Source organism: Stegodyphus dumicola, chromosome X2 (genome assembly GCF_044657685.1).
Source record: "Stegodyphus dumicola isolate Sdum_Otavi_A_Nest chromosome X2, ASM4465768v1".
NCBI lineage: Eukaryota > Metazoa > Arthropoda > Arachnida > Araneae > Eresidae > Stegodyphus > Stegodyphus dumicola.
This window is the reverse complement of record NC_140781.1, coordinates 113510007-113530573: the sequence shown is the minus strand read 5'-3', so window position 1 is coordinate 113530573 and position 20567 is coordinate 113510007. Positions and strand designations below refer to the sequence as shown.

At 32.9% G+C, this 20567-nt stretch overlaps 1 protein-coding gene and 1 non-coding gene across 2 annotated transcripts in view; one reads left to right on the top strand and one right to left on the bottom strand.

The window, feature by feature from the left end:
* Positions 1–20567, top strand: part of LOC118193825 (uncharacterized) — a 207169-nt gene that overhangs the window by 4783 nt on the left and 181819 nt on the right. The gene's annotated exons all lie outside the window — the stretch shown is intronic.
* TRNAT-CGU (transfer RNA threonine (anticodon CGU)) lies at positions 3540–3612 on the bottom strand. Its single transcript has one exon. It is a non-coding gene; the product is annotated as a tRNA-Thr (tRNA).

Below are 20567 nucleotides of genomic sequence, written 5' to 3'. Positions count from 1 at the left end.
GTATATAAGGTATTTTTCCCTCCTACTTGGCATGCCTTCGTGGTGTGGTGGTCTGCACGCTGGGCGTGAATTCCAAAAGTCCGTGGTTCGATTCCCGGGGAAAGCGTTGCATACTTTTCAACTTTCCTGCTTCCAAAATACCTAATGTCTCTATACATAAAAGAAAATCATTTTTCCTTTGATCATTTATGCTATTCTAAATTCTGAAAATGCAAAAAATATGATATGAATCAACTTTTCCCATATTTCAAACTTTAGAAGATAATTTTCAAAATTTTTCTTTTTTTTTTTTTAAACATAGTATCAAATTTACTGAAAATGACGTTCCTATCTGAACGTAAGTTGTAATTTGTAAGAATTACTTCAGAAAGGTTTGAACGTTTTACTTCTTATTCTTTAATTATTCCTAAATACAATATCTATTACTATAATTCGCAAATTTATTTTGTATTAAAAGGATCCAGAAGAATATTTGCTAATAAATTTGTAAATTAATAATATTCTTTCTTATTTAAATACAAGCTACTTTCATAATGACATGTTTCATTATTACACAAATTAAAAAGCTTAGGAATTTCTTTTAGAATGAATATTTATTTGAAAAGTAATCAAGATCAATAGATTTAAACAGTGTAATATTCGAAATAAGAGTAAACCTCAATGAAATTTTCAGTGGCCCCACAATACAAATTGTTTACGGCAATAAGCGTCATAAGCGTGAAAGGAGAATCAATAATCACACATACTGACAGTAATGACAAAATTTTAAAGGATAGCGACAACATAAATTTGTCTTAGAGCTTCAACCCAAATCAGGCTCTTTTGTTTGGATTATAAGAATGAGTCCAAAAGTATTTGTATTTTGGGAGTGAACATGAGCATAAACTTTCAGCTTGCAATAATTCTGAATTATTTATAAATTAACTTCAATTTATAGAAATAATATGTTGCGAAGTAATGAACTGTGAATTTACTATTTGTGAATTATTGGTATTTTTATGAAGCAAAACTTTAAAAAATTTAAATTCAAGCTTCTAGGAAGGCAATTGATGTTAAATTTTACTTTTACAGACTTTCCAGAAAAAGAACTTTATTTTTTCCCCGATGGCGCACTCTATCTATTTATAGGTTTGGGTTTGACCATTACTAAGGCCGGAAGGAGGTGGTCTGTTTATTATGGAGGCACCTATTTGGTGGGCCACCATTGCCTCCTTTGAAGGAACGGACACTATTCCGGGATTCGAACCCGAACTTTTCGTTACGGCAGTTAGAGTCAGTAAACAGCTGCCCGTCTGGATAAGGAATTTCTTCCACTTTCATTTATATGCAATGAATCCTCTCTACGAAGGCAATCCATGGTTAAAAGGATTTTGACTTTTTATGACATCGGCATTTAGCATCACTTTTGTAAGTGGTCTTACAAAAGTGATGCTAAATGCCGATGTTAATTCATGCTCACAGAGATACTGCCTATTTTAAAGAGATGATACCGTTGAGAAGGTTTACGGAATTTCACACATGGTTGATGTATGTTCAGATTTATTTTATAGTAAATCATATTTCATAGCATTTTAATTATAATCCTTCTTTTCCAATTATTTTAATGGAAATGTGTAAACTAGAAGATTTTAAAATCAGTTATTTCCACTCCATTTTCGGAATTATCAGAATTTTTAATTCGCTTTCATGCAAAATTTCAGTAACAATCTTTGCATTTTTTGCTTATTATCATACGTGCAGGTTACATTGTTTTTATTTTATTCTATTAAGTTTTTGTTGCATTATTTTCCACATGTTTTCTTCTCTCATTATTGTTTTGTTCATTTGTGTAAATTCATGTTTATTATACTGAAATGGAAGTACAATGACGATAAAAATGCGAAACAGAAAATCGGCGTCATGCATGGAGGTCTCCATGGCGTCATAGTTAGTAACGTCACATCAGACCTCAGTGAAGGGGCGTATGTATGAGGGTAGCAGACTTGCTTCGGGCTCCTGATCAGGGTGGTCTTCCGAAGAACTTTTAAGATTTTAAGTACCTGTCCCTATATATACCGTGTTTAATCGCAATTTTTTGCCAGTTTTTCATTGTGAAAGTCTAGGTGCGACTATCATGCAGGGAAATCTGTTATACAATACTGAACACTTTTGATGATACTTTCTGCTTCAAAACGAGGGTACGACTATTACTCGAGTAAGCACGTAGTAATATAAAAAAGGATGAAGCTAAAAAGTGGTCTGCAGTGAAAATGTTATAGCTTATTATGAAATTGGACATATTAAAGTTTATCATGGAAATGGACAAGAATCAGTCTCTAACTTAACATTTGGCACTAACAAAACAACAGATTTTTTTTTTGTGACAGTGTGTGTTTCGGTTAGTTCTTGCGAAAGAAGCTTTACAAAGGTCTCTCGCATTGCTAATTGCTTTCTACTGAGACACATGAAAATCTAAGTAAATGCATAATCAAGAATGCATTCGGTGAGCCTAAACATAATGCGTCACGGTGTTTATACTAGGGATGGGGCATATAAAGACAGTTCTGTAAATTTTCTTAAAAAATTATTCATCGGCTTTCTGCTCCTGCCTAGTATATATATATATTTTTTTTCTTTAAAGACCAGAAATCTGTAATACAGCTGTTTTTAGTTTCAAGTCTCTTTAAAGAAATATGAAACGCGCGCAAGCAAACGCATATTATATATATATATACATATACATATATATTAGCTCTTCGACAGCGTGGGACTATCTGAGAAATAATATTTCAAAAAGAAAATTAATTTACAACTGTTTTGAGTCTTCAACAGTGTCGAGCCAAATGAAACATATCGACTTATTCGACGCGGTTTATCGATTTGAATACTTACCCATTGAGAAGTTCTCTTTGAAGTATTAAACAGGGGTGAATTTTTTAATTTTAATGATTACACCTCTGTTTAAACGAATTTTAAATTTTCTTGCAAAAGTTTAGATTTCCAACTTTAAGTATAATACATTTTCACTTTGAATATTTCAACATCATAAATATACTCAACACCTTTTTCCTCAGATAAGATAGTAAAAAAATCTATTCCTTTAGAACTCAATTTTTTATATATACATATAGATATATGTGTATGTATATATATAAATAAAAAATAAGTAGTTAAAATTTTAAAAAAATTTAAATACCTAACAAACATAACCTTATGAATGAAAAAAAAAAAAAATCCGACGACGTGACCCTGTAGAGACATAGGTTATTTCGAAGCAGGAAAGGTGAAAAATGTGCAATGCCCTCGCGGGACTCGAACCACGGGCCTCTCGAATACGTGTCTAGTGTGCTGATCACTACACCACGAAGGCATGCGGAAGAAGGCGGGAGAAATACCTTATATTCTCCTCCTTTTAAAGGGCGACTGGGGATTAGGGGACCCAATCACCAAATCCTGGTGGCGGTGAATCATCATCCACCGCCAAGGAAGAGTATTTTAGTTCGGGCACTGCTGTAGAGACATTAATTTATTTCGGAACAGGAGACATGAAAAATGAGCAATGCCCTCGCCGGGACTCGAACCACGGGCCTCTCGAATACGCGTCGAGCGTGCTGACCATTACACCACGAAGGCATGCTAAAGGCGGGAGAAATACCTTATAACCCTACTGATCACAATTTGTAATTTTATAAAATTAATTCTATGGTATTTTACGGGGCTGGAGCATGCGCATTTTCGTGGTTTTCCGCATGTGGGACGTGGATGCAAGGCAGGTTACCTAAGAAAACGAAAGAATTCCTTCTCTTAGGCAAATAGTCCCTAATTAAAGAAACCAAACTTTGATATTTTATACCTTACTTATTTTTATTCTGTATATAAATATATTTGTGCATACATAATTTAATAAATAAAAGTTTAGATTTATTAAATCCGCATTATTTGGGGAAAAATGGTGTGGGAAAAAATTATTGTAAATTTAGTAACGGTAAGAAAGTTTTTTACAAAAAATTAAAGTACAAATTGAATTAAACTAAAATTTAATAGTAATAATTAATTATTGTTGGTTCAATGAAATAAGACTGACTTTGTTAGGGAATATCAGCCTTTTTTTTCTAGATCTTTCAATAATTAGGGAATGCTGATTAACGTTTGTCTCCTTCTAGACTATTTGAGAATATATTAATTTTAAAATTCAAAAAATTATGTCTAATTAATTCCCAAATAGTTCAGAAAAATACCCATGTTAAATCAGTCTACCAAATTTAAAGCTCTTTATGTTAATAAAATTTCCAAAATGAATTAAATCAATAAAGTTAAAAGGTTCAATAAGAGACACAGTTCAGAACTAAAGATATAAATCATGTCAAACAATTACAAATAATTACATAAATCAGCAAATAAAAGTATCAAAATATTACTTACTGCTGGTTACCCCTCTATTTTTAACTTTTTCTAAAAAATAAAAAAAATAAAAAGAGCTTAGGAGTTACAAAAAAACCATTACTTGTTAACATTCTTTATGAAAATTGGCGACGGGAAAATGAGGAACTGTGTCTTGATATTTACTATTTGCACTGAACACACACACACATTATGTATATATATACACTCTTTTGCAAAAAAATCCAAGCACCATGATGGAAGTTGTTATTTTTGATGAAATTGAATACGTGCATAGCTCATACACAGATAATAAAATGATTAAAATATCAAGGTCATAGTACCTGTTCCCGGCTCACAATCACCCATTGAGTGTTCAAATTAGTAGTTGGTCGAACAGCTTCTGGCGGCAATGCATGCTTGAATTTGTCGAGGCAAGGAGTGGTAGAGGTTCCTAATGTCATCCTGCGACACACTTTGCCAGGCATTCATCAGTTGTGTCGCTCCAGATCTGCGATATTTTGCGGTGCCCGAATCTGGCGGCCTACCATATCCCAGACATGCTCGATCGGTGAAAGGTCTGGTGACCTGGCTGGCCAAGGAAGAGTATCAACCGCACGGAAACAGTCCAGAAATATGCAAGCGGTATGTGGCCTGGTATTATCTTGTTGAAAAATGGCCCCAGGATGACGTGCCATGAAGGGTAATGCAACTGGCCGCATGACGGTATCAACATATCGTTGAGCTGTTAAAAAAGTACGGAGGATGACTAAAATCGACCTGCTGTCATAAGAAATAGCGCTTCACACTATCACACCAGAGGTTATGGCTGTATGCCTTTGTAAAACAAAGGCTGACTGAGACCGCTGTCCCCGTTGTCTCCAGACACGAACACGATGGTCATCTGTTTCAAGAGTGAAGCGGGATTCATCGCTGAACACTATATAATGCCAGTCTGATGGCAGCCATGATGATCGACTGCGACACCACTCCAAACGACTCCGCCGATGTTGTGGGGTCAAAGGTAAATGTCTTAAAGGCCTCGGTGAGTGTAACTCCGCCTCAGACAAGCACCATGAGATGGTGGACGGTACTACGGGAGGTATAGACGTGGCTGTAGTGCGTTGAATAGTCGACAATTATACCGTTGGGGCGGTTCGGCCCTGGCGAACAATCATCCTATCTTGCCTCGAATTTGTGATCCTTGGCCTTCCAGAGCCTTCATTTCGTCGGCAGTTTTCTTGTAGCAACCATTGCTGCCAATATCTTTGCACAGCAGTGTCTGTACGCTGCAGGTGGCGGCCTATTGCTCAGTATGACCACTCAGCTTCACGTAACCTTACAATGCGAACACGTTCGAAGTCGTTTAGTTGTCTGTAAGGTCTTCGATATTGTCGTAATGGCATCTTTAGTTGCTTCTTTACGGAATTAAAATGGCAGCAACAAAAAAGGATAAATTTTCCGCTTCTGTTACTGGTTTTATACTTTGCGAATTGCGCACTAGAAATGCGTGCTATGATCGCAATTCTTGTTCATTTGCCTTGAAACGTTGATCATTTGCATGTTCGATCAAGATGTTTTGCACACCAAATTTTGTCATGATCGCAAAAGTTCTTGTTGCTTTGATTTTTTGTCAAAAGAGTGTATATATATATGTGATATTTGCAATAGATGGGCGTTGAAAAATGATGAAGGTTAACAATCTTGTCACATCAGAGTCTGAGTATGGTCGTTGCGAGTGAAAGGCAGCTGTGAAGACACACAAGAATTTCACTTTTAAAAATTCCATATCTTTATTAACATAAAATAGCAGATTATTATTCTTTTAGATTCTCCAAAATTACATATCCAATATTGATTTAAATTAAAATAAGATTAAATTTAGACTTTCGACGTCATAATTATTCTAACAAAGGGAAGAAAAAGAAACAGAGCAGAGCAGGTTCTTATAGCAGCGAGGGCAGGGAGCATTCTGACTAAAAATGGCGCAAACTCTGTATTCATAGTAGCGATTACATAACATGCCAGAATGTTCTCGAAAGTACTGATCTAGGGGAAAGATCCTGAAATTGCTGAAAGTTAATTAGAGGTTGCCTGATTGCGTAGAGCAAAGCCCTCGTATTTTTTATATTTTACACATATATATATATAATTGCAGGGCAGTGGCCATTTTACTGGCCGAGTGGATAAGATCTCTGACTACTCGTAATTCCAGACAGTAAAAATACCTAGGAATGGGTTGCCTGCATTCTTATTTTCTTCCTCTTAATTCGAGCTAATTTCGTAAGAACGTCTCTTCTATAGCGAATACTGGCAGTTTCTTTCAGAAAGTCGGCAATAAAGGCGTTCCTTTTCCGTTAGGCAGATATCCTTCGCGTATTTGCCTTAATTGATTAAACAAACAACAGGAAAATATTTAACTGTCTAAAAATGTAGTTTCCCAACTTGTGAAAATGGCGCCCATTATATTACAAGGAAAAAAGCCAATTCATATTTTTGAGTTTATATGTTTTGAAAAGAGGAGATAATTGATACTGGCAGTACAATGCTTAGTTTATTGATTTTGCGGTTTTTACTGTTTTATTCAAAGGATACTTAACCCTGGAAACAAGGGTCATGATTCTTAGTAATTCTTAGTAAATATATTCCCATACCAAAGGCCTTTTGTAAGAAAAAGGAGAAATTTCTCATTATTATTTGATACTCAGTGACAATAAGACGCACGTCAAAGCCTTTTTCACGCTAGCCACTTAAGTCCCATGTAAACAGAATAAACATATAAGACAAGTGAACAATAAATCAATGATAATCATTATTGATATGCTAAATTCTCGTGTACCGAGTTATCCATTTAGCTTTACATACATTTATATTTAGTTAAAGATCACGGCAAATGTACTACCTGAACCAACTGTTTTTCCATTAAATCAAAATCCTCATTCTAAAACAAATGCGCCGCAAAAGCGGGAGAGGGTGCACGGTGTATCTCTCGGCGAAACATTCACGTAACTTTCCACTAGTTACCAGTGATAGATTCAATTCTCTGATGAGCTATATACGCAACTCACGCAAGTTTCTTTCTGCTCAGGCTATTTTGATATTTCTGCGCAAAATTATATTGCGAATCATGAATATCTGTGGAGTTTCTCAATTCTATGGTTTTACCTGTGTTTATGGAATGGATGGCAAAACTTTAAGAAGCGCTTTTGCTCAATGCGTGAAAGAGCAATACGTTTTAAGAGAGTCACATGCAGACTTATTATATTTCGAAATTTTTCAGAATGTAATCTCGAATGTCGATTCTGAGTAACTTCAGCAATTCGAGAGGAAGTAAGTAACTCGACATCTGTCTACTGTAACTTCACTTCGAAAAATTATTGCTCCAGCGGAAACATTCGATATAACTTTCAAGTAAAATCTGAATTTGCTGCATATGTGTATCAAGTATTTACTTAATACGTTTATCATTATTTCGGAAATAGCAAGTAGATTAACTCCCATCATACAAACAAATGCTTTAAATATTACTTGAAGATAAAATTAAGCCATGCTAAAATTGAGTGTTTATTACCTGGTAATGAAGTTGCTTTAAATTTTTTACTATTATAGGAAACACAAAAACATTGTTTTCTTAGAATTAATAAAAGAAGAGCTAAAATATCTCTTGAAACTATGGAAAAGTGTCTCCGTAATGATGTTTTAAGCTACTCCGGGATTCCATGATGTCAAATTAGAGTTGCACTATAATATTAAACCTCGAAAGAATTAAAAAATATAGAAATTTTCTAGTTTGTTTTATCGTTTTCGGATACATGGGGTAGCAGTGATTTTTTGCTGTATAAAGCTGTTTATCTAAGGGGGCAGAGTGTTCCATTTAAATTGCAGAATGATTTCAAATGATACTGTTGTTCGCTACATGTTAGTAGAGATCTTATCAGCCAAGCCAGACGGGCAGGAATAAACTCATACGTTATTAAAAGAAATCACATATAGTACAGCAGCTAAATAGGTATAAATAGCTCAACGAGAACATCAGAGATAAGGCAAATTCTTATTAATCCTCGGGAAATATCGTTGATCATAAAAATCACTCACTGATCCCTAAAGTGGTAATCACTAACTAATATAAGTTCAGTATAATCGTTTGACTCTGAATGAGTAACTGAACTGACAGGCGGCTCAAACACAGCCGTATTTAGAAGGTTACCTAGCACGTCTGAGAGCTTCAAGAAAAATAGCTCCTAGTTCTTCGAAAGTGAATTTTCCGAATACCTCCAGAATGCTGCCACTTTCGTGAGAAAGTGCATGTGTTGTCAGTTTTAAGAAGAAGCTTTTCTGTCTAAGGTTTTAATAGAACTCTCATTATAACTCAAACGTTGGTAAATTCATTGTTAGAAGATCTGCAATATAATGCACGAAATAAACACTTAGAGACAAAATACGTGACTATCAATTTAGTCAAGAAAATTACGCAATTATTGCATAAACGTACACTAGTTAAATATATTAGTAAAAAAAACACTATAAAAAACTTATTATTTCATAAACGTACACTAGTTAAATATATTAGTAAATAAAAATAATATATAACAATATAAAAACACAGAGACGAAAACACGTACACTTACATAATATTACATAATTAATATGTAATTATTTTACATAAATTAACAACATAATATTTATCTCTATTAGTCGTACTCAAGATTAGCTTACTGTGTCCTTAATTTTGAATTTTTTCATTATAAATCTAAAGAAAGTTCTCTAAAAACCGAATATGATCTTTATTCTGATAATTAAGCTCGTATGAGATTTAACGTTTAAACATCAATATTGCCCTCACTAATTAATATTAATCAATATTACCCTCATTAAAAGATGACCATAATTCCTGGATATGTAATTTATTCAGCAGAAGGTAAAGCTTGCGGACAGATCAGTTTTAAGCATGAAAATCTGTTCAATCTATAATAAAATAAGCATTGAAATGAAAATTTAAAAAAAATGCTCAAGTAAAATTTACAGTAAAACTAATTATCTGAAAAAAGACTCTATACTTTATAATGTATTTTACGCTCATTTTTAGCATAAAACTTTATGAAAGCGGGATAAGTTTTGCAAGGATGAGTAGGAAGGAAGCATGTAAAATAGTAAAAAAATTTAATTTTGGTAATATTAGATCAAATTTTGGAAGGGAATATCTGCATTTCTTAGGGAAAAACTACTATATTGTGTTTAAGAAATTCATTCTTATTTTAAATTAAGGTATTCTGAATGTTAAGAAAATTTGTTTTCATTTTATTCAGCGCCTTGTTGTGTCATGTAAATAGCAATATTCTTAAAAAATGTTTTTTTTTTTTTTTTTTTTTTTACTTTTTTGTTTTAAGGTAAATTTTTAAAAAATTGAAATTAAAAATGACAGTAAGGTTCCTCAATTTCATTGTAAGGGATATTTTAATTTTATAACAGTTATTTTAATTTAGTTCACCTTTCCTAGTTTCAGCTTATAAATCCCTACCAGAATGACTTTTTAGTTTCGCGTTAAATACAAATGAGAAGGAGAATCGTATTTAAGTCAAGTTCAACTGACTTCGCTAGAGAGAGAGAGAGTGAGGATTCCTGAGTAGCGTGCCGTTTGCCTTTGGGCTACGTCTCTCTGAGCTATTATTACGCTCGACCGTATTATAGGCTCTTTGATAGTTTGCAGGCTAATTTAAAATTACGGGCCAATTAGTTTAGAATTGTGTTAGCTTCGTCTAAATCTCTTTAATTAGTCATTAGTTAGTTCTTATTTCTTACATTTTAAGCCCAAGTGGAGGCTTTGCTGTACGCCCTAAGAAAGGGGCCGACTGTTAATCTTATTTTTAATTGAAATAAAGGGTAACTAACCCTTCATGGTTTTACGTTTCTGTTCCTCATTTACCTATGAGTAATAATGTTATTGTCTTTATTTTTATCTTTTGCTCATGTATTATCAAACATATAACTGTCTGTATTCCCTCATAATGCACTATGATAATATCTACATTGAACGTATTTTGCGTTTTTCACTGTATAATAGTATATAATATCTTGGCATATCTAGTTGGGCGTATTAATGGTACATTGTTTGCCAGTTGCTGTTAAACATCGGTATACCATATACTTGCATATTTGGCTATACATTATACTGTTACTGTCTTCTTTTCATCAATTGCCCATGTAATATCATACATTTAATTCTCTGTGTAATAATAACACTGAATATATTGGGGTCGCTAGAGATTTTCATTGTATAATATATCCAACCATTATCCATTGTTTTAAATATATCCATTGTATTTATACCAACATTGAATGTATTTTGTGTTTTTCACGGTATAATATATGTTCATAATTTGTGGCATACTTAAGTCTATATTTCATCCTTTGCAAATGTATAGTAACACATTTAACTGTCTGCATCAATTTATTTGCTGCATAAGGATCACAAGTGTCATGATAATTTTAAATGTATATTTGTGTTACCAACACTGAATGTATTTTATATTTCTATTGTATAGTATTGTATAGTATCTACTGTATCGTATCGTATTATGGTATTGTTTTGACAGGTTAAATATGTTAATTTTTATTCATTATAATCGTTTAATTAGCTTTTGTATTGTATTGTATTGTAGTATTGTATAGTATTGTATGGTATCTTATATAAGTTATCTTTTATGCAGGTAACTGCATCAATTTATTTGCTGAATTAGGATCACTGGTATCATGACAATTTTAAATGTATTTTTGTGTCACCAACACTGAATGTATTTTGTATTTTCATCACTAGTGTCATGACAATTTTAAATGTATTTTTGTGTCACCAACACTGAATGTATTTTGTATTTTCATTGTATAGTATTGTATAGCATCTACTGTATCGTATTATATTGTGGTATTGTATCTACTGTATCGTATTGTATTGTGGTATTGTATAGTATCTTATATCAGTTGGCTTTTAGTACAGGTTAAATATGTTAATTTTTTTTTGTATTGTATTGTATTGTAATATTGTATAGTATTGTATAGTATCTTATATTCGTTAACGTTTATGCAGGCTAAATATGTTATTTTTATTCCTCATAATCGTATAATTAGCCTTATTGCATGTTTTTCCCACAACACCACGTGATCAAGTGTATTGTACCGCTATTGCATTCTGTTACATTGTATTCTTTTATTTTTATTTCTTTTGGTATATCCTCTGTGTATTGCTGTAATCATTTACATTCATTATCTCACTATGTTCTCTATTTTTATGTTATATTGTCATTAAGTCTAACTCTACTGTCTATATTTTATTCATTGTATATTATTGGGCTGCCCAACATCAGACTGTACTTTAGCTTATGTATATTCTATATTTGTGTGTATTACACCTTTGTAAAATTTTTGCTTATTGTCCAAACTCGCCCTTTTTGGCCCTGCATGCTTTTGTTATTTTATTTAATAAATGTGGGGCCTGGGCGGTTGTTGGGACTGTCTTTCGTGGGCATTTGGTCTGTTGGACTGCCCCCGGGTTGAATTTGGCTCTGGGTTTGGGCGCCCGGCGCGTGGCGTCTTGTGATTCCTCTTTAGGCTCTAGATATAGGTGGACGTGGTGCTATACCGATTAACCTTTTGGTAAAGGGACAGTGCCCACGTCCTCCGTTGCTTATCGCTTATGGTTAAGTTCTGTTCTGATCACTAGGTTCCTCGAAACTTAGTTTAACAGTATAAAAGTAAGAAACTCTATATCATTATTGAAGATACATAAAACTAAGAATGGACAATTTAAACACATGAAAAGGGAGCATTTTAGATGGCCTAGAAGTGCTGTAACTTACAGAAAATTTCACATCTCTAGTTAATTATTAAAAACTTTGTATTAGACCTTATCTTAGGGAAAGTTTTAAGAAGGAAAAGAGAAAAGTTTAAGAAGAGTTTGGAAACAGCATGAATACTAAAATATACAACCCTTAGGCAAGAAATTTAATGTAAAACGAGTTATATCATTCTTCCTTTTTAATTAGATTAGAATGAGCGAAATGTAAGGGTAACTGTATTTATTAGCTGCATACACGTGTATACGTAAATGCCTGTCATCGGATGCATCCGCACATGCAGTCTCATAATGAACAGTCATAATCATAAATATATTAGAGACTTGATATTTTGATGTCGTATGATAAAAAAAGCATGTCTGTAATGGACTTTTGATATAACTGAGCAGAACTGTGTATAATTAATACAATTTTAAGATGCTTAAAACGAACTGCTAATGTCAAATGTTTGTTACAGTAAGGCATAATTAGGCATCAGTTTTGAAAATTTTGCTTTTTATTTCGTAATTCCTATTGAAAAAGAACGTTTAAACAAGGGATTGCAGACCTTTCTTGTGAGGAAACAGTATATAAGGCATCTTATGTTAATTAACCAGTTATTGGGATTTAAATCTTTATTTACTATAACTTATCCTTCCGGAGAGCCTAACAAGAATGTAAATTAGTTTTCTTTAAGCTGGTAATTTTGAATCTTTAGCTCAGAATTTCTGGCACACGCGTGCTATTGTTAGTATTCCAACCAACTCTGCTTAAATGTTATATTCCGGCATTAGCATCTCTCTACCCGATGTTAAAAAATGCGCTTCGGTAAAATGTCTGGGCCAACTTTCTTTATTCTATTATATGTGTATGCGTTACCAACGCTTAATAATCTGCTACATCGATTTAAATATCTGCAAGTAGTGCAAATTTCGTCTGCAGCGCAAGTTGTACCTGTTATATTACTTCAAGACTAAAAAAGGCTTATTTTAACCCCTTTTAAGATTTTGTATATTTTAGTATTATATGCCTAAAGGTTGCATATTTAAGTACTTGTGAATTGTTTAAAGCGTAGCGATTACTAGCTATTTGTCTAGTAGAGTTTACAGGATTTTAACTGTAGCTTCCATTTACGAAAGAAGCCCTAAAAGTAGTACTTTAGAGATAATTTTTTCCTTGTTTGCGGTAGCAGCAAGAAATATTGCTCTGAATTTAAATATCGAAGGTGTTGTTATCATGTATTATAAAGATTCATTTCTGAAGCTGAGCAACTATTCTGTTCAAACTCTTGAAAGCTAATATTTTAATTATTTTTATTTTATTAAAAAGAATGTTCCCGAAAAAAGAAAGTGCGTTCTAAACTTGTTTAAAGTGCGTTCTAAACTTGTTCTAAATGCTTGTTTAATTTTCAAAGGTATATTTGAGAAAATTCTGAATTTTCAAAAGGTTTCCATTTGATTCGAGAGCTACATGACTCGAAAGGATTACTATATTTAAAGGAAACTGTTATCGGCTTTAAGGCAGTTGTCTCATTGATAAATCAAGAATCTTTTCTTTCTGGTAGGAGACTTCAGTTCTTTGCATCTAAAGTCTGACACAACCTTTTCCGCATCATTTTTGACATGAATAAACGTCCTTTCAGGAAGTTGTCCAACGGATAAAAGATGGAAAGATCGTATGATGGGAGAGATCTGTAGCAGAATCCCCAATTTAAGGATACCCAACTTCTACTTTAAACGTTTTCAACCCGATAGTGAGCCCTGTCATGTTGCAATATGGGCTTTTCGTAGAACTTAGCAGGATATTTCACCTTAATTACTCAGCGCAGTTTTTATCAGATAAATTCCCATTGGCTTAAGGCTTCTCGTAGTAAAAAATAATGGCTATTCACTAGTCTGCTTTGAACATATTTGGCAGAAGCTTTTCCATCAGTATATTTATAGAGCGTTTCATACACATTATGAGAGCAACAAATGCTCTATTAATCACACTACTTTACATCATTTCATCTTAAACACGGTTATACGTGTTTGGCTAGTTCTTTGAAAGGTTATTTTTTATTATTATGTTGTATATTTACATGGAAAACGTGTTTTCCATTTATTTACGAAAATAATTGCTAATTATTTTAAGTTTTAAAATTAAATAAGCAATTAAAAACTTTAATGACAAGCATTAAGAGCTGTTATAACAAGAATTCCAAAAGTGTAAATGTAATGAATCTCAACACAGACCACCCCGAATCCCCAAACTTCATTTAACAATGTCATTAAAATTAATGAAAATAGAGCCATAACCTAGATAATTAAAAATAGATTTGACTGCAATGAATTTTTATATGATTCACAAAAAATATATTATTTTTTTAAATTAATTTTATTTCAACCTTTTCATTTATCATATTTGTTTAGAGCCACTTTGCGTTTGTAAAGTGCATCATAAATGAGTATTATTTCTGATGTATTTACATACTAGTCATTTGTTAAATGTCTTGCCTTATTAAGGACAGTACTTATTAAAAGAAGAACGAAGGTCAAATATAGAGTTAAGAATGTAATTCAGTGTGGCAAATAATAGAATTGTTATTTCCATCCAAAAGAAGAAAAGGTTGAATTTTTCAACTTGTACAGAAGGTTTTATACTATATACTATTCTTTTAGCAAGTATAAAATCAAATAACGTGGAAGGACAAAAGTTCTTGTGTGAAACTGAACCATTTTTGACAGAATCCATAAAAATCCTAACCTCACAGGTTCATAATATGAGCTCATAGTTTGTTTATTGAATTTTTTCTTCTTTCCTTGATTGTGCAAGAGCAGTCGTTTTCTGTTCAGTTTTTGCTTGTTCTGTTACCGTTTTAATGTTATAATTAAAAACACTTTTGGTATGTTTTACCTTTATCTTCTCAATTTTTCTCTGCGCTCAGACTCCCCGATATATCCATTAAATTTTTCCTTTTAATCTGCCCTTTATAAAATTTACTTCTCAGTTACGAATCAAAACTTGTCAAACGAAAAAACAGGAAAGTATTGTAAATGCAAATGCAGGTATTGTAGTGTCTTATTTAAATTGTTTAACAAGTTATTTTATGTTAACAATCTTAACTGTCGCTTCTGGATTTCCGTTTTCCTGTCAGAATGCAAATTAGCTCATTTGCACTGTGAGGGTTTAAGATGGTTTAGTCAGAGCGTATTTTGTCTAGTGAAAGCCCCATTGCTAGATGGGATATTCTAAAATAAAAGTTTCCTTCTTCGGCCGTTGCCGATAGTATTTAACGCTGGTGGTGCTTTAAGAGCCAACTTCGCGTTTAAATTATTCTGCGTAGTTTTTGTCCATTATCTATTTAGATTTAGCTTTACATTGAAATTATGTTTTGAGTTCTGGCGGAAAATGCTGGCTGATTTGTGAGCACCAAGTTCACCTTTCTGTTGATCTTATTTAGTTTTAAAATAAAGGATCTTTTGCACACTTTTTTAAAATAAAGGATCTTTTACACCCTTCTCAAGTCTTTGTAATGTTTTTTGAAGACTTAGCAATAAGTCGTTTACAGTAGTTTTGAGGATTAGCCCCAAGTTAATAAAAGACTCATTCCTTACAGTATATTTAAATTACATAATAGTAGTGTGGGAAAAAAAGTCGTATTTAATAAGCAGAAAAGCAACCCTAGATTGGCTTGGATTTTGAATAAAACTTTGGAATGCGCTTCGTTCAAAAACTAGATCAAATTCAGTTTATATTTTCTGCCTAATTTTTAATTTTACTTTGGCGTGTTTCTCTTATTTCAATTAGAAAATTCCGTGACTACATTAATATCCCTTAATTATTAAATAAATTCTTAACAGTTTTTATTCGCAAGATGATATAAATATTAGGTCATCCCATACATAATGCTTTTTATGTGTCTTTTGTTTTTCAAAATTAAGATAAGCAAACTTCGTTTTAATCGGAAATGTATTCACCTTTAGCGTGTTGTGATGGGGCTTTGTTTGTAACACGTTCTAGGGAAATTCTGCAGATCTTTCACAATGAGGCACGTCTTCTAGGCTGAAATTTCCGGCTCGAAATTTTTGGAACTATGACACTAGTTTATGCTTATTTGGTTAGATCCCTACATATTGCAATAGTATTCCTATTAATAATGATTTAATCGAGCTCATAAATCAAAATATGCTTGCCAACTGAAAATTGAATTTCCACTCTTCAAAACTTGCACTAGAAATAAGAACAGTGTAAAATTACTAGTTGACTTTATAGTAATTTGATGCAGGTAATTTAGCTCGTCCCCATAAGATTTTTAGCTCATGCAGTTTGAAAAAAACAATATTTCTGAAATGATTCAATAAAAATTTTAAGACAGAAATAAACAGTCTGCTTTTTCTTTACTGTTTTTAAATATAACAGAAACTTGCAAATACATCTGTAATCGTAAATGAGTAATTGCTGTTATCAATATTGCCAAACAGAATTGTTAAATCTTCTTTCAGATATTTAATCTATCGATTGTTTCTACTTTGATCAAGCAAAATTATTGGATCTCTACATAATACGTATTTTATTAATGTAAATGATGTAAGTTTGAAATCTTTTATACTTTTTAAAACTAGGTATTTATGAGATATAAGACACGCACGTGACGTTTCAAAGGTGAATCTTTCTCATCATAGGTTACACGAGTCTACTTGCAGCATAAGAAAAGAAAGTAGTAAGGAAAAACTAAATCTGATTGAACTCAATTTCCCGAAGGAATAAATCATTGCCGTCACGCGGTGGTTTCATGGCCTTTCTATCAGGCTCTTAACATGTTTCGAAATGAGAGAGCAAAAGTCTTGAAATTGAACACTGCCAATGGAAAATGAAAAAAGAAGTTGGGAGGGGGGGAAGACAGATATATATTTATTGGATCTCGTTTTCTTTTTAATTCTTGCTTTCTATCTAACCATCATTTCTTCTTTATTTAACTTCTCTTATGTTCTCTGCAACACTTTTATGATGTTTTAATGTGGTAAAAAATAAAGAATTTGCAAGAAAGTAATTCCTTTTAATTTTTGTTTGAAATCTTTTGTTGAAGTAAACTTATTTAAAAGGTATGTTTAAGATATAGCTCAGTATTTCTTCCTATACATTCATGATCTTTACATGAGTTGCTCAAGAAGGCTAATTTGAAGTTATTAACAGATGTCAACTGTTCAACGTTTTAAATAACTTATGGATTTAACATGGAAACCATCTCAAACATAACATTATTGACTCGTGTAAAAAAAACTTAAATAGTGACAGCAGTTATTTTGCACACTAAGCAGTTTTACACGAAGTTGAATTAAAAAAAAAGTTATGTCTAAAAATCAATTACTGTACAGTTTCCATTCTTTACTTTTTAATTTTGAATGAGTTTATCATATGAATACGTCTAGGTTTATATAAATGAGTTCTTTGCTCCATATAAATTTATTCTCCAACCTATAAGCCTGTATTTAACGGAAGTGTGACATCTAAATTGAAATAGTTTATATTTGTACCGTTTTAAGCCTGTGTGCCAGAAGAGACTGACACATTCCCCACTTTATAATGCTCCTTAGAAGTGCTTTTCATTTTAACTGATTGTGGCAAACCATTCGAGAGTTATCCGCTTAGAGCAGTGATTGTCAACATTTTTGCTCTAAGCACTCCTTTCGTCTTTTCTAGATGATCATTGCCCCTTCCCTAGATTCCAAAACCCGAAAACTACGTATGCATTTATTTCAATTTAAAATTTTTATTTGAAGGTGACTTACAAATTAAACGCAAAAGATATAGAAAATGGTGGTAAACATCAAAACCGGAATAAAAGTAGTTATTACGTTCATAAACTGAAACTAAATACATAAAAGGTAAAAAAAAGCTGACCGCATTCTCTACCTGAAACTATGTAATTCCATCTGGTTGAGAAATCCTACCTTAGATGGAAAAGAAATTTTAGAGCAAACTGATACAAATTTACGTTACAGAGAAAAAACGTTAAAATATTCGTGCAGACAGTTCTTCTGAAGAGGAAGGGATTTGAACTCAGGTCGGACTACTAATGCTAAGCTGACTTGCCCACTTGGCCTATGGTGAGCTCTCCTTAGAAATGACACATCAGTCATCATTCATAGGATTAATACGAATCTATGTTAAACGTTGTTCGACAACTGTTCTTATACAGCAGCACTACAGTTTTCTCAGATTATAATATTACTGAAATCTTACTACTCTTGTGTTACCAATGCACTTGGTAGTCTAAGCAAAAAAATCAGAAAAGCACTCAATGTCTACCACTGAAATTGCTCCACCTGTCATGAACACTCAAATGATATGAAACAATTCTCACTGTGGGATGCTAACATACATCTGTGTAACTCAATAGTACACTATATCACTAAATATTATCATGACAGGCACCTGATCAATTCCGCTAGTTATGTGAGAATATACGAGCGTTTTGAAATAGATTATAATAAGATTCTAGAAAATTCAGAGGCATTTAACGTTATAATTATTTTTAAGTTATTGCTTCTTTATCATGATTAAGTTTGTAGAGACATTAAGTTATTTCTGTAAGCAGGAGAGATGAAAAATGAGCAATACCCTCACCGGGACTCGAACCATGTAACTCCTCTTGAATATGCGCCGAGTGTGCTGATCACCACACCAGGAAGGCATGCTAAGAAGGAGGGAGAAATATCTTACATACTCTCTCTTTTATAGGGCGACTGAGCATTAGGGGACCCAATTGCCAAATCCCGGTGGTGCAGAATCACCATATACCACCTTTTTTAGTTTGGGAGCCACTGTAGATACATTAGTTTATTTTTGAAAGCAGAGAGATAAAAAAAGGAAAACTTCTATCGCCGGGACTCGAAACACTGACCTCTTGAATACGCGCCGAGTGTGCTGACCACTACGCCTTGAAGGCATGCTAAGAAGACGACAAAAATATCTGTATGTTCAACAATATGTGTAAATTAACAGTCTACGAAAAACGCGAGACTTTGGAAAGTTAAGACTAAGTGCCATGAATATAAGAAGTAATACAGTAAACCTACATCTGGAGCTGTTAAGTATATAACATCTAACGTTTGATAAACAACGGATAATGAAATATACAAAACGTTCTTAAACAGGTTAGAGAATAGTAGAGAGAGTGTGGATCTGTAAATCTCCGATGCTGTGAAATTAAAGTAAAAAATATAGCATTAATGTTTTTTCTTGTCCTTGGCAATGTAAAACAATGAAGATTACGAGATATTTCTTCATCTCTCACAAGGACAACATTGTTGCTGACAATTTCTGAATTAAATCCTCAAATCTTATTTTTAACGAAAGATCCCTTTCTTAGTGTTTATTTGATTTCCATCATTTTTTGAACTTTTGCTATACATTTCTTGTGTTATGAAGGGAAAAAGAAAGTTAGACAGCAAAGTGGTATTATGTTTCTTCATAATGATAAATTACCTTTCTGTCTGTGTGCCGAATGGCTGTAAGCATACACGGAAGTCAACAAAAGTAATTTACTTCATGTAAACCTGAACGAGTTATTCTAGGTAATTAGGGGTAAAGGCAAGAGGGGCAGCTAATTAGTTACTATGTTATTTTAAAAATAATTTGTAAACAAAGGAGTATATAAAATATGTAGAAACTATGTTGAAACTTGTCATGGCGTCATAAAAGCAATTCCGATTTCCATTAACCATACATTAACCTTCTTTCAATGTATTAACCATTTTTTGGGGCACTAAATATGCCCTCTCTGTGAATTATAGATATTATATGATAGTAGTCCTTCTGAATCTTTCTTCAGTGTTAAGAAGTTGCTCTTTTTGATTAAAGGCCAGTAAAGTCATACATCCTACTAATTTGGCTCACATATTATATTAGATTTTATTACACATATCTGATTCTGTAAATGATGCTGCTTCATTGGTGAAGCACAATAAATTTGGCCCTAACACAAGAGTATTTGGATATGGCAAAAAACAGAAAGGCTTCTGTTAAATAAACTAGATGCCTTCGTGGACGATGTCTGCGAAAACACTTGTCGCATTCACGTTACATATGGAAAATATCCCGAAAACCAACTATATAGCTAGGCCGTTCGCTCGGGCTCGAACTCTTGTCAGATTACCAGTATTCAGAGGTTTAACCATTCGGCCACTGGCGGAGTTGGCTCTAATACAAATACTAACTGAAGCGATTAGTGATTAGTTTAATATTATCTAGCTATTACGTTCATAACAGATTCCGGAGTGATTCGTTATTAAAACCTTAATACATATATCCATATGCAACAAAAAATAATGAAAGAAAAAATAATAAGAAATTTTGTTAAATGAATTTGCTTGGTTGGCCACTTTCTACCTTAAAACA